The sequence below is a fragment of the Scyliorhinus torazame genome, chromosome 11, assembly GCF_047496885.1.
Source record: "Scyliorhinus torazame isolate Kashiwa2021f chromosome 11, sScyTor2.1, whole genome shotgun sequence".
NCBI classification, from domain to species: Eukaryota; Metazoa; Chordata; class Chondrichthyes; order Carcharhiniformes; family Scyliorhinidae; genus Scyliorhinus; species Scyliorhinus torazame.
Genome location: NC_092717.1, coordinates 200,748,174 through 200,758,399, shown reverse-complemented (window position 1 = coordinate 200,758,399; position 10,226 = coordinate 200,748,174).

Genomic DNA, 10,226 nt, shown 5'->3' with positions numbered 1-10,226 from the left:
CCAGCTAAGCCGCACGTTTCGGCAGCTCCCGTTGGAACGGACTTTTGGGCTCTCGATAGGAGCCCCAACAGGCAATTTTAAACGGCCAAAATCACTGTGCGGTGAAATAGAAGGGAATCCCCCCGGACGTTGATGGACAAAGGAGAGGATAGCGGCAGGATTGCAGTGGATCCTTCGGAGCAGCGGCAAGGAAGGGAAGCTCGAAGCAAGATGGCGTCGGAGGGTGGCAGTTCAATATGGGGCCCGGAGCAACAAGAGTTCCTGCGGCGCTGTGTGGAAGAGCTGAAGAAGGAGGTGTTGGCCCCGATGCTACAGGCGATTGAAAGGCTAAAGGAGGCGCAGAGGACCCAGGAGCTGGAGCTTCGGGTCGTGAAGGCAAAGGCTGCTGAAAATGAAGATGAAATTCAGGGCCTGGTGGTGAAGACAGAGATGCACGAGGCGCAGCACAAGAGGTGTGTGGAGAGGTTGGAAGCCCTGTAGAATAATTCGAGGAGGAAGAATCTAAGAGTCTTAGGTCTTCCCGAGGGCGCAGAGGGGGCGGACGTCGGGGCATATGTGAGCACGATGCTTCACTCGCTAATGGGATTGGAGGCCCCGACGGGCCCTTTGGAGGTGGAGGGAGCTTATCGAGTTATGGCGCGAAGACCAAGGGCAGGAGAAATACCTCGAGCCATAGTGGTGAGGTTTCACCGCTATAATGACAGAGAGATGGTCCTAAGATGGGCGAAGAAAACTCGGAGCTGCAGGTGGGAGACCGCGTATACCAGGATTGGAGTGCGGAGGTGGCGAGAAGGAGGGCAAGTTTCAATCGGGCTAAGGCGGTGCTTCACAAAAAGAAGGTGAAATCTGGAATGCTGTAACCGGCGAGACTGTGGGTCACATACCAAGGGAAGCACCACTACTTTGAGACGGCAGAAGAGGCGTGGACATTCATAGTGGACGAGAAGCTGGAATAGTCTGGCGAGCGAAAGAGCTTCTGGGGCAAAGTGGTGGGGTGACTATGTGGGACGAGGAAGGGGGGGGGGTGATTTTTCAATTGTTAACTCTTTAATCCTGTAAATTTTCTCTCTTCCCCTCGTTTGGGGGGGGGGGGGGGAGTATGAGGAACTGTGGGCGCCGGTGGGTAGGAAAGCGGGGCTGAGTGGGAAACTGGAGGGTGGGGGCCTCGCACAGTGAGAGGCCGAGGGCAAACGGGGAAGCCGAGGTCAGCCAGAGTTCGCTGACTTCTGGGAGCAACATGGGGGGTGTAATTACGCTAGAGGGGGATCTAGCGGAGGGGGGTGGAGGGGGGGGGGGAGGGAGCTAACTGGGTTGCTGCTGCTAAGGGGAAGGGGGAGCTGTTATGGGGCGGGGTGGTCGAGGCGGGAGGGCACCGTCGGTGGGATATACGGGTACGTGGGAACCGGGTGAGGAGCTGGGGTAAAAAAGGGGATGGCTAGTCGACAAGGGGGGGGGGGGTAAAGAGCCCCCCAACCCGGTTGATCACGTGGAACGTGAGAGGGCTGAATGGGCCGATTAAAAGGGCGCGGGTACTCGCACACCTAAAGAAATTAAAGGCAGATGTGGTTATGTTGCAGGAGACGCACCTGAAATTGACAGATCAGGTCAGACTACGTAAAGGATGGGTGGGACAGGTGTTTCATTCGGGTTTGGATGCGAAGAATAGGGGGGTGGCTATTTTAGTGGGGAAACGGGTACTGTTTGAGGCAAAGACCATAGCGGCGGACAGTGGGGGTAGATACGTGATGGTGAGTGGCAGACTGCAAGGGGAGGCGGTGGTTCTGGTGAACGTATACGCCCCGAACTGGGATGATGCAAACTTCATGAGGCGAATGTTGGGGCGTATCCCAGACCTGGAGGCGGGAAAGTTGGTAATGGGGGGAGATTTCAATACAGTGCTTGATCCAGGGCTGGACCGGTTGAGGTCCAGGACCGGGAGGAGGCCGGCAGCGGCCAAGGTGCTTAAGGACTTCATGGAGCAGTTGGGAGGAGTAGATCCTTGGAGATTTATCAGACCTAGGAGTAAGGAGTTCTCATTCTTCTCCCATGTTCACAAGGTATATTCACGGATAGACTTTTTTGTCCTGGGAAGGGCACTGATTCCGAAGGTGACAGGGGCGGAGTACACGGCCATAGCCATCTCGGACCATGCTCCACACTGGGTAGATCTGGAGGTAGGAGAGGAAAAGGAACAGCACCCACTCTGGAGAATGGATATGGGCCTGTTGGCGGATGAGGGGATATGTCTAAGGGTGAGGGGGTGTATCAAAAGGTACTTGGAGCTTAATGACAATGGAGAGGTTCAGGTGGGAGTGGTCTGGGAGGCGTTGAAGGCGGTGGTCAGAGGGGAACTGATATCCATAAGGGCACATAAAGGGAAGCAAGAGAGTAAAGAAAGGGAGCGATTGCTGAGAGAACTTCTGAGGGTGGACAGGCAATATGCAGAGGCACCGGAGGAGGGACTGTACAGGGAAAGACAAAGGTTACATGTGGAATTTGACCTGCTGACCACGGGTAAGGCAGAGGCACAGTGGAGGAGGGCACAGGGAGTGCAGTATGAGTATGGGGAGAAGGCGAGTCGGCTACTGGCCCAACAATTGAGGAAGAGGGGAGCGGTGAGGGAGATAGGTGGGGTGAGGGATGAGGAGGGAGGGATGAGGAGGGAGAGATGGAACGGGGAGCGGAGAGAGTGAATGGGGTGTTTAAGACATTCTATGAGAGGTTGTATAAGGCTCAGTCCCCGGAAGGGAAGGAGGGAATGATACATTTCCTGGATCAGCTGGAATTCCCGAAGGTGGAGGAACAGGAGAGGGCGGGACTGGGAGCACAGATGGATGTGGAGGAGGTGGTAAAGGGGATTGGGAGCATGCAGGCGGGGAAGGCCCCGGGACCGGATGGGTTCCCGGTGGAATTTTATAGGAAATATATAGACCTACTGGCCCCGCTCTTGACGAGAACCTTTAATGAGGCCAGGGAAAGGGGGAAGTTGCCCCCGACTATGTCGGAGACGACAATATCGTTACTTTTGAAGAAGGATAAAGACCCGCTGCAGTGTGGGTCCTACAGGCCCATTTCCCTTTTGAATGTAAATGCTAAGCTCCTGGCCAAGGTAATTGCGACGAGGATAGAGGATTGTGTCCCGGGGGTGGTCCATGAGGATCAAACTGGGTTCGTTAAGGGGAGACAGCTGAACACGAACATACGGAGGCTGCTAGGGGTGATGATGATGCCCCCACCAGAGGGGGAGGCGGAGATAGTGGTGGCGATGGATGCCGAGAAAGCATTTGACAGGGTGGAGTGGGACTACCTGTGGGAAGTGTTGAGGAGATTTGGTTTTGGTGAAGGGTTCATTGGATGGGTACAGCTGCTATATAGGGCCCCGGTGGCAAGTGTGATCACGAACAGGCAGAGGTCTGACTACTTCTGTCTTTATAGAGGGACGAGGCAGGGGTGTCCCCTGTCTCCGTTACTGTTTGCATTGGTAATTGAGCCCCTGGCCATAGCACTGAGGGGCTCCAGGAAGTGGAGGGGAGTACTCAGGGGAGGAGAAGAACACCGGGTATCATTGTATGCAGATGATTTACTGTTGTATGTTGCAGACCCGGTGGAGGGGATGCCTGAGATAATGCAGACGCTCGGGGAGTTTGTGGAATTCCCGGGGTACAAATTGAACATGGGGAAGAGTGAGTTGTTTGTGGTACATCCGGGGGAGCAGAGCAGGGGAGTAGAAGATTTGCCGCTGAGGAGGGTAACAAGGGATTTCCGGTACTTGCGGATCCAGATAGCCAGGAGTTGGGGAACCTTACATAGGCTTAATTTGACATGATTGGTGGAACAGATGGAGGAGGATTTTAAGAGATGGGACATGGTGCCCCTGTCACTGGTGGGGAGGGTGCAGGCGGTCAAAATGGTAGTCCTCCCGAGATTCCTTTTTGTGTTTCAGTGCCTCCCGGTGATGGTCACGAAGGCTTTTTTCAAAAAGATCGAGAAAAGCGTCATGAGTTTTGTGTGGGCTGGGAAGACCCCGAGAGTGAGGAGGGGGTTCTTGCAGCGTAGCAGGGAGAGGGGGGGACTGGCACTACCGAGCTTAAGTGAGTACTATTGGGACGCCAATATTTCAATGGTGTGTAAGTGGATGGGAGAAGGGGAGGGAGCGGCGTGGAAGAGATTGGAAATGGCGTCCTGCAAAGGAACCAGCCTACAAGCACTGGTGACGGCACCGCTGCCGTTCTCCCCGAAGAAATACACCACAAGTCCAGTGGTGGTGGCAACACTGAAAATTTGGGGGCAGTGGAGACGGCATAGGGGAATGACGGGAGCCTCGGTGCGGTCCCCGATAAGAAATAATCATAGGTTTGTCCCGGGGAGAATAGATGGGAGATTTGGAGCATGGCAGAGAGCTGGGATTGTGCAACTGAGGGATCTGTTCCTGGACGGGACGTTTGCGAGTCTGGGAGCGCTGACGGAAAAATATGGGTTGCCCCAAGGGAATGAATTTCGATACATGCAACTGAGGGCTTTTGCGAGGCAACAGGTGAGGGAATTCCCGCAGCTCCCGACGCAGGAGATTCAGGATAGAGTGATTTCAGGGACATGGGTGGGGGATGGTAGGGTGTCAGATATATACAGGGAAATGAGAGATGAGGGGGAGAACATGGTGGATGAGCTGATGGGAAAATGGGAGGAAGAGCTGGGGAAGAGATTGAAGAGGGGCTGTGGGCAGATGCCCTACGTAGGGTAAACTCTTCGTCCTCGTGCGCCAGGCTTAGCCTGATACAATTTAAGGTTTTGCACAGGGCACATATGACCGGAGCAATGCTCAGTAAATTTTTCGGGGTAGAGGATAGGTGTGGGAGATGCTCGAGAAGCCCAGCAAACCACACCCACATGTTTTGGTCATGCCCGGCACTGCAGGGGTTCTGGGTGAGGGTGGCGAAGGTGCTTTTAAAGGTGGTGGGGGTCCGGGTCGAGCCAGGCTGGGGGCTGGCTATATTCAGGGTTTCAGAAGAGCCGGGAGTGCAAGAGGCGAGAGAGGCTGATGTTTTGGCCTTTGCGTCCCTAGTAGCCCGGCGAAGGATACTGCTTATGTGGAAGGAAGCCAAGCCTCCGGGCGTGGAGACCTGGATAAACGACATGGCAGGGTTTATAAAACTGGAACGGATAAAGTTTGCACTAAGGGGTTCGGCTCAGGGTTTCACCAGGCGGTGGCAACCGTTCATTAACTACCTCGCAGAACGATAAAGGAAATGGGAAGGTAACAGCAGCAAACCAGGGGGGAGGGAGGGGGGGGGGGTGAGGGCCCAGGTGGGTCCTCAGGGGTGTTTTTGTAAAGATATTGGTACTTGGTTATGTATATTGAATTGCTGATTTTATTATTTGGGAGAGCTATTATTTTTGTTATGGCAGTTGCCATTTAGTTTATATATTATTTATTTATTTGTTAAAATACGGTCACGGTTATTTATATTGTTTTGCTGTTGTAAAAAGGGGAAAAACCTTTGTACTGTTTTGTTTGGCCGAAAAAGTTGAATAAAATATATTTTTTTTTAAAAAATTTATTCTGAACATTATTTAATGTGGCTCTAAAAATTATTTGCCACAAATCACGTGTCACATAGTAAATGAATACTCAAGAATTAAATAGACTTGTAGATTATAGCAAACTTGTGGCATCAGTTATTAACTCAGTTTGAGATTTTAGCGTGTCGTTATATTGCCATTCTTGGGTCAGTATCAATAGGTTTTGGATGCTGAAAGAGACAAAATGGTTCCATAACCTAAGACTGGGATCCTGTTGGGACTCACAACAGCACAAAAGCCTAGTAGTGCAAAACTGCTCTGCACAAGGCAATTTCCATAGAATCCATAGAATCCCTAAAGTGCAGGAGGCAATTTGGCCCTTCGAGTCTGCACTGACCCTCTGAAAGATCTCCCTTCCTAGGCCGACTCAACCGCCCTATCGCTTTAACCCAGTAACCCATCCTAATCTTTTGACACTAAGCATCAATTTTGCATGGCCAATCCACCTAACCTGCAAATCTTTGGACTGTAGGAGGAAAGCCGAGCACCCGGAGGAAACCCACGCAGACATGGGGAGAAGTGCAAACTCCACACAGTCACCCAAGGCTGGAATTGAGCCCGGTGTCAGCCTACTTGTGACACTAAGAAAGATTATTATTATAACCACTTTGCCACCATGCTGCTCTCGCACTAGGTGGCTCACCGCCACCTTCCTAAGGGCAATTAGGGATAGGAAATAAATGCTGCCCTAGCCGGCAATACACGCATCCTGTGAATAGAATGATTTTAAAAATCTTTTGAGTTGGCATCAGGTGCTGAAAATGTCCCTTTGTTACTTAAAGCTGTGGGCATTAGGAAACCAATTCAAGACAGAAAACGCTGAAATGCTTGCCTGTACAGGCAACATCTTCATTGAGAGAAACGGTGTTAACAGGCAGGGGGAATATGGGTGAGTCGAGTAGGGCAGAGAAAAGGAGCTTGGGAAGGAGATTAATCCCTTGGGAAAATAGTTACTGAGAACATTGAGTAAGTTAAAGTTTATGAATTACTTATATACAAGGCCCAGCTAGTGAGACTCAAGGCCTCAGGAAATTCTGCCCACACTGGACCTTACTCTTAAAAGATTCTCATGGGAATGTTGGCACATTGTCAGCAGATTTGATATTTTTATTCTTAGCCACATCAGTGCAATTACTGTAAGCAATGAGCATATTGTAATGTACCTCATAGGAACATCAGAGATAGGAGCACGGAATACCATGGCTTAGATTATGGCTGATCATCTACCTCAACTGTGTCAACTGTGGCACATGTGGTAGCAGACCTGCCTCTGAATCACAGGATTTCTGGGTTCAAGTCCTACTCCAGGGTCTGATCTCTCCATCCTGGAGCCTGTGCGCTCCTGCCAGCAGAGGATCGCTACTGGTCTCTGCTGGCACTCGGAGCGGGGCCCAGTATGCGGGTCTCTCTCCTTAACCATGCATGGTTAATTATGTATGGAGGTGAGCTTGGATTGGATTGGATTTGTTTATTGTCACGTGTACCGAGGTACAGTGAAAAGTATTTTTCTGCGAGCAGCTCAACAGATCATTAAATACATGGGAAGAAAAGGGAATAAAAGAAAATACATAATAGGGCAACACAACATATACAATGTAAGTACATAAGCACTGGCATCGGATGAAGCATACAGGGTGTAGTGTTAATGAGGTCAGTCCATAAGAGGATCATTTAGGAGTCTGGTGACAGTGGGGAAGAAGCTGCTTTTGAGTCTGTTCATGCGTGTTCTCAGACTTCTGTATCTCCTGCCCGATGGAAGAAGTTGGAAGAGTGAGTAAGCCAGGTGGGAGGGATCTTTGATTATGCTGCCCGCGTTCCCCAGGCAGCGGGAGGTGTAGATGGAGTCAATGGATGGGAGGCAGGTTTGTGTGATGGACTGGGCGATGTTCACGACTCTCTGAAGTTTCTTGCAGTCCTGGGCCGAGCAGTTGCCATACCAGGCTGTGATGCAGCCCGATAGGATGCTTTCTATGGTGCATCTGTAAAAGTTGGTAAGAGTTAATGTGGCCATGCCGGATTTCCTTAGTTTCCTGAGGATGTATAGGCGCTGTTGTGCTTTCTTGGTGGTAGCGTCGACGTGGGTGGACTAGGACAGATTTTTGGAGATGTGCACCCCTAGGAATTGGAAACTGCTGACCATCTCCACCTCGGCCCCGTTGATGCTGACAGGGGTGTGTACAGTACTTTGCTTCCTGAAGTCAATGACCAGCTCTTTAGTTTTGCTGGCATTGAGGGAGAGATTGTTGTCTCTACACCACTCCACTAGGTTCTCTATCTCCTGCCTGTATTCTGACTCGGCGTTATTCGGGATCCGGCCCACTATGGTCGTATCGTCAGCAAACTTGTAGATGGAGTTGGGACCAAGTTTTGCCACGCAGTCGTGTGTGTACAGGGAATAGAGTAGGGGGCTAAGTACGCAGCCTTGCGGGGCCCCGGTGTTGAGGACTATTGTGGAGGAGGTGTTGTTCATTCTTACTGATTGTGGTCTGTTGGTCAGAACATAGAGGATCCAGTTGCAGAGTGAGGAGCCAAGTCCTAGGTTTTGGAGCTTTGATATGAGCTTGGCTGGGATTATGGTGTTGAAGGCGGAGCTGTAGTCAATAAATAGGAGTCTGATGTAGGAGTCCTTGTCTTCGAGATGCTCCAGGGATGAGTGTAGAGCCAGGGAAATGGCGTCTGATGTGGACCGGTTGCAGCGGTATGCGAATTGCAGTGGATCAAGGCGTTCTGGAAGTATGGAGGTGATGCGCTTCATGATCAACCTCTCGAAGCACTTCATTATGACTGAAGTCAGGGCCACTGGACGGTAGTCATTGAGGCACGTTGCCTGGATCTTCTTTGGTACCGGTATGATGGTGGTCTTCTTGAAGCAGGTGGGGACCTCGGAGTGGAGTAGGGACAGGTTAAAGATGTCCGCGAATACCTCTGCCAGCTGGTCCGCGCAGGCTCTGAGTGCATGACCAGGGATCCCGTCTGGGCCTGTCGCCTTCCGAGGGTTCACTTTCAGGAAGGCCAATCTGACTTTGGAAGCTGTGATGGTGGGTATGGGTGAATTATGGGCTGCTGGGGCACTCGCCAGCGGATTGTTGGTTACCTGCTCGAACCGAGCATTCAGTTCATCGGGGAGGGGTGCGCTGCTGCCAGAGATACTGTTCGACTTCGCTTTGTAGCCCGTTATGTTGTTTCGTCCTTGCCACAACCGCCGAGAGTCTGTCTGTGACTCTAGCTTGGTTTGATATTCTCTCTTGGCATCTCGGATGGCTTTGCGGAGGTCGTACCTGGATTTCTTGTATATGTCAGGATCGTCTGTCTTGAACGCCTCAGATCTGTCCTTCAGTAGGGAGTCAATCTCGCGATTGAGCCATGGTTTCCGGTTGGGGAACGCACGTACTGCTTTCTTTGGCACGCAGTCGTCCACACATTTTCGTCCACATGAAGTCTGTGACGGTGGTGGCATACTCATTTAAGTTGGTCGCTGAGTTCTTAAATATGGACCAGTCCACTGTCTCTAAGCAGTCACATAAGAGCTCTTCTGTCTCCTCGGACCAGCACTGCACAACCTTCTTAGCTGGATTCTCCCGCTTGAGTTTCTGCTTGTATGCTGGGAGAAGGAGCACCGTCTTATGATCTGATATCCCAAAGTGCGGTCGGGGGATGGAACGATAGGCGCCCTTGATTTTTGAGTAGCTGTGGTCAAGAGTGTTGTCGCCCCTGGTTGGACAGATGTGCTGGTGGAATTTTGGCAGTACACTCTTGAGGTTGGCCTTGTTGAAGTCTCCGGCCACGATGAACAAGGCTTCCGGGTGTTCTGTTTCGTAGTTGTTTATAACTGTGTATAGTTCGTCCAGCGCCTTCCTCACTTCTGCCTGAGCTCACCAGGTTCCGAAAGAATCCCGGTATCGGGCCGCCATTTTAAGCAGGCGGACCGATACTCAGGTCTGGCGGCGGGCTCCACTCCCCACACCGAAGATCCTGCCCTTCCCCCCACTGACAAGTAGGGGCATCCTCCCCCCACCACGGGAATAACGTGTCACCCCCCAGAGCACGTACTCATGAGGGTTACCCGACATCCCCAATCAGACCCCCCCATCAGAAATGCCCAACAGAGATGCCATCAGAGACTCCCATGAGAGACCACCCCATGAGAGACCACCCCATCAGAGAGACCTGCATCAGAGAGACCTCCATCAGAGAGACCTCCATCAGAGAGACCTCCAATAGAGATACCTCCATCAGAGACACCTCCATCAGAGACACCTCCATCAGAGACACCTCCATCAGAGACACTTCCATCAGATGCCACACCATCAGAGAGACCTCCATCAGAGAGACCTCCAACAGAGAGACCTCCATAAGAAACACCTACATCAGAGACACCTCCATCATAGATACCCCCATCAGAGAGACCTCCATCAGAGAGACCTCCATCAGAGAGACCTCCATCAGAGAGACGCCCATCAGAGATATCCCCATCAGAGATACCACCACCAGACAGACCTCCATCAAAGAGACCTCCAACAGAGACACCTCCATCAGAGACACCTCCATCAGAGACACCTCCGTCAGAGACACCTCCGTCAGAGACACCGCCATCAGAGACACCGCCATCAGAGACCCCCATCAGAACTCTAACAGCTTTCTGCTGA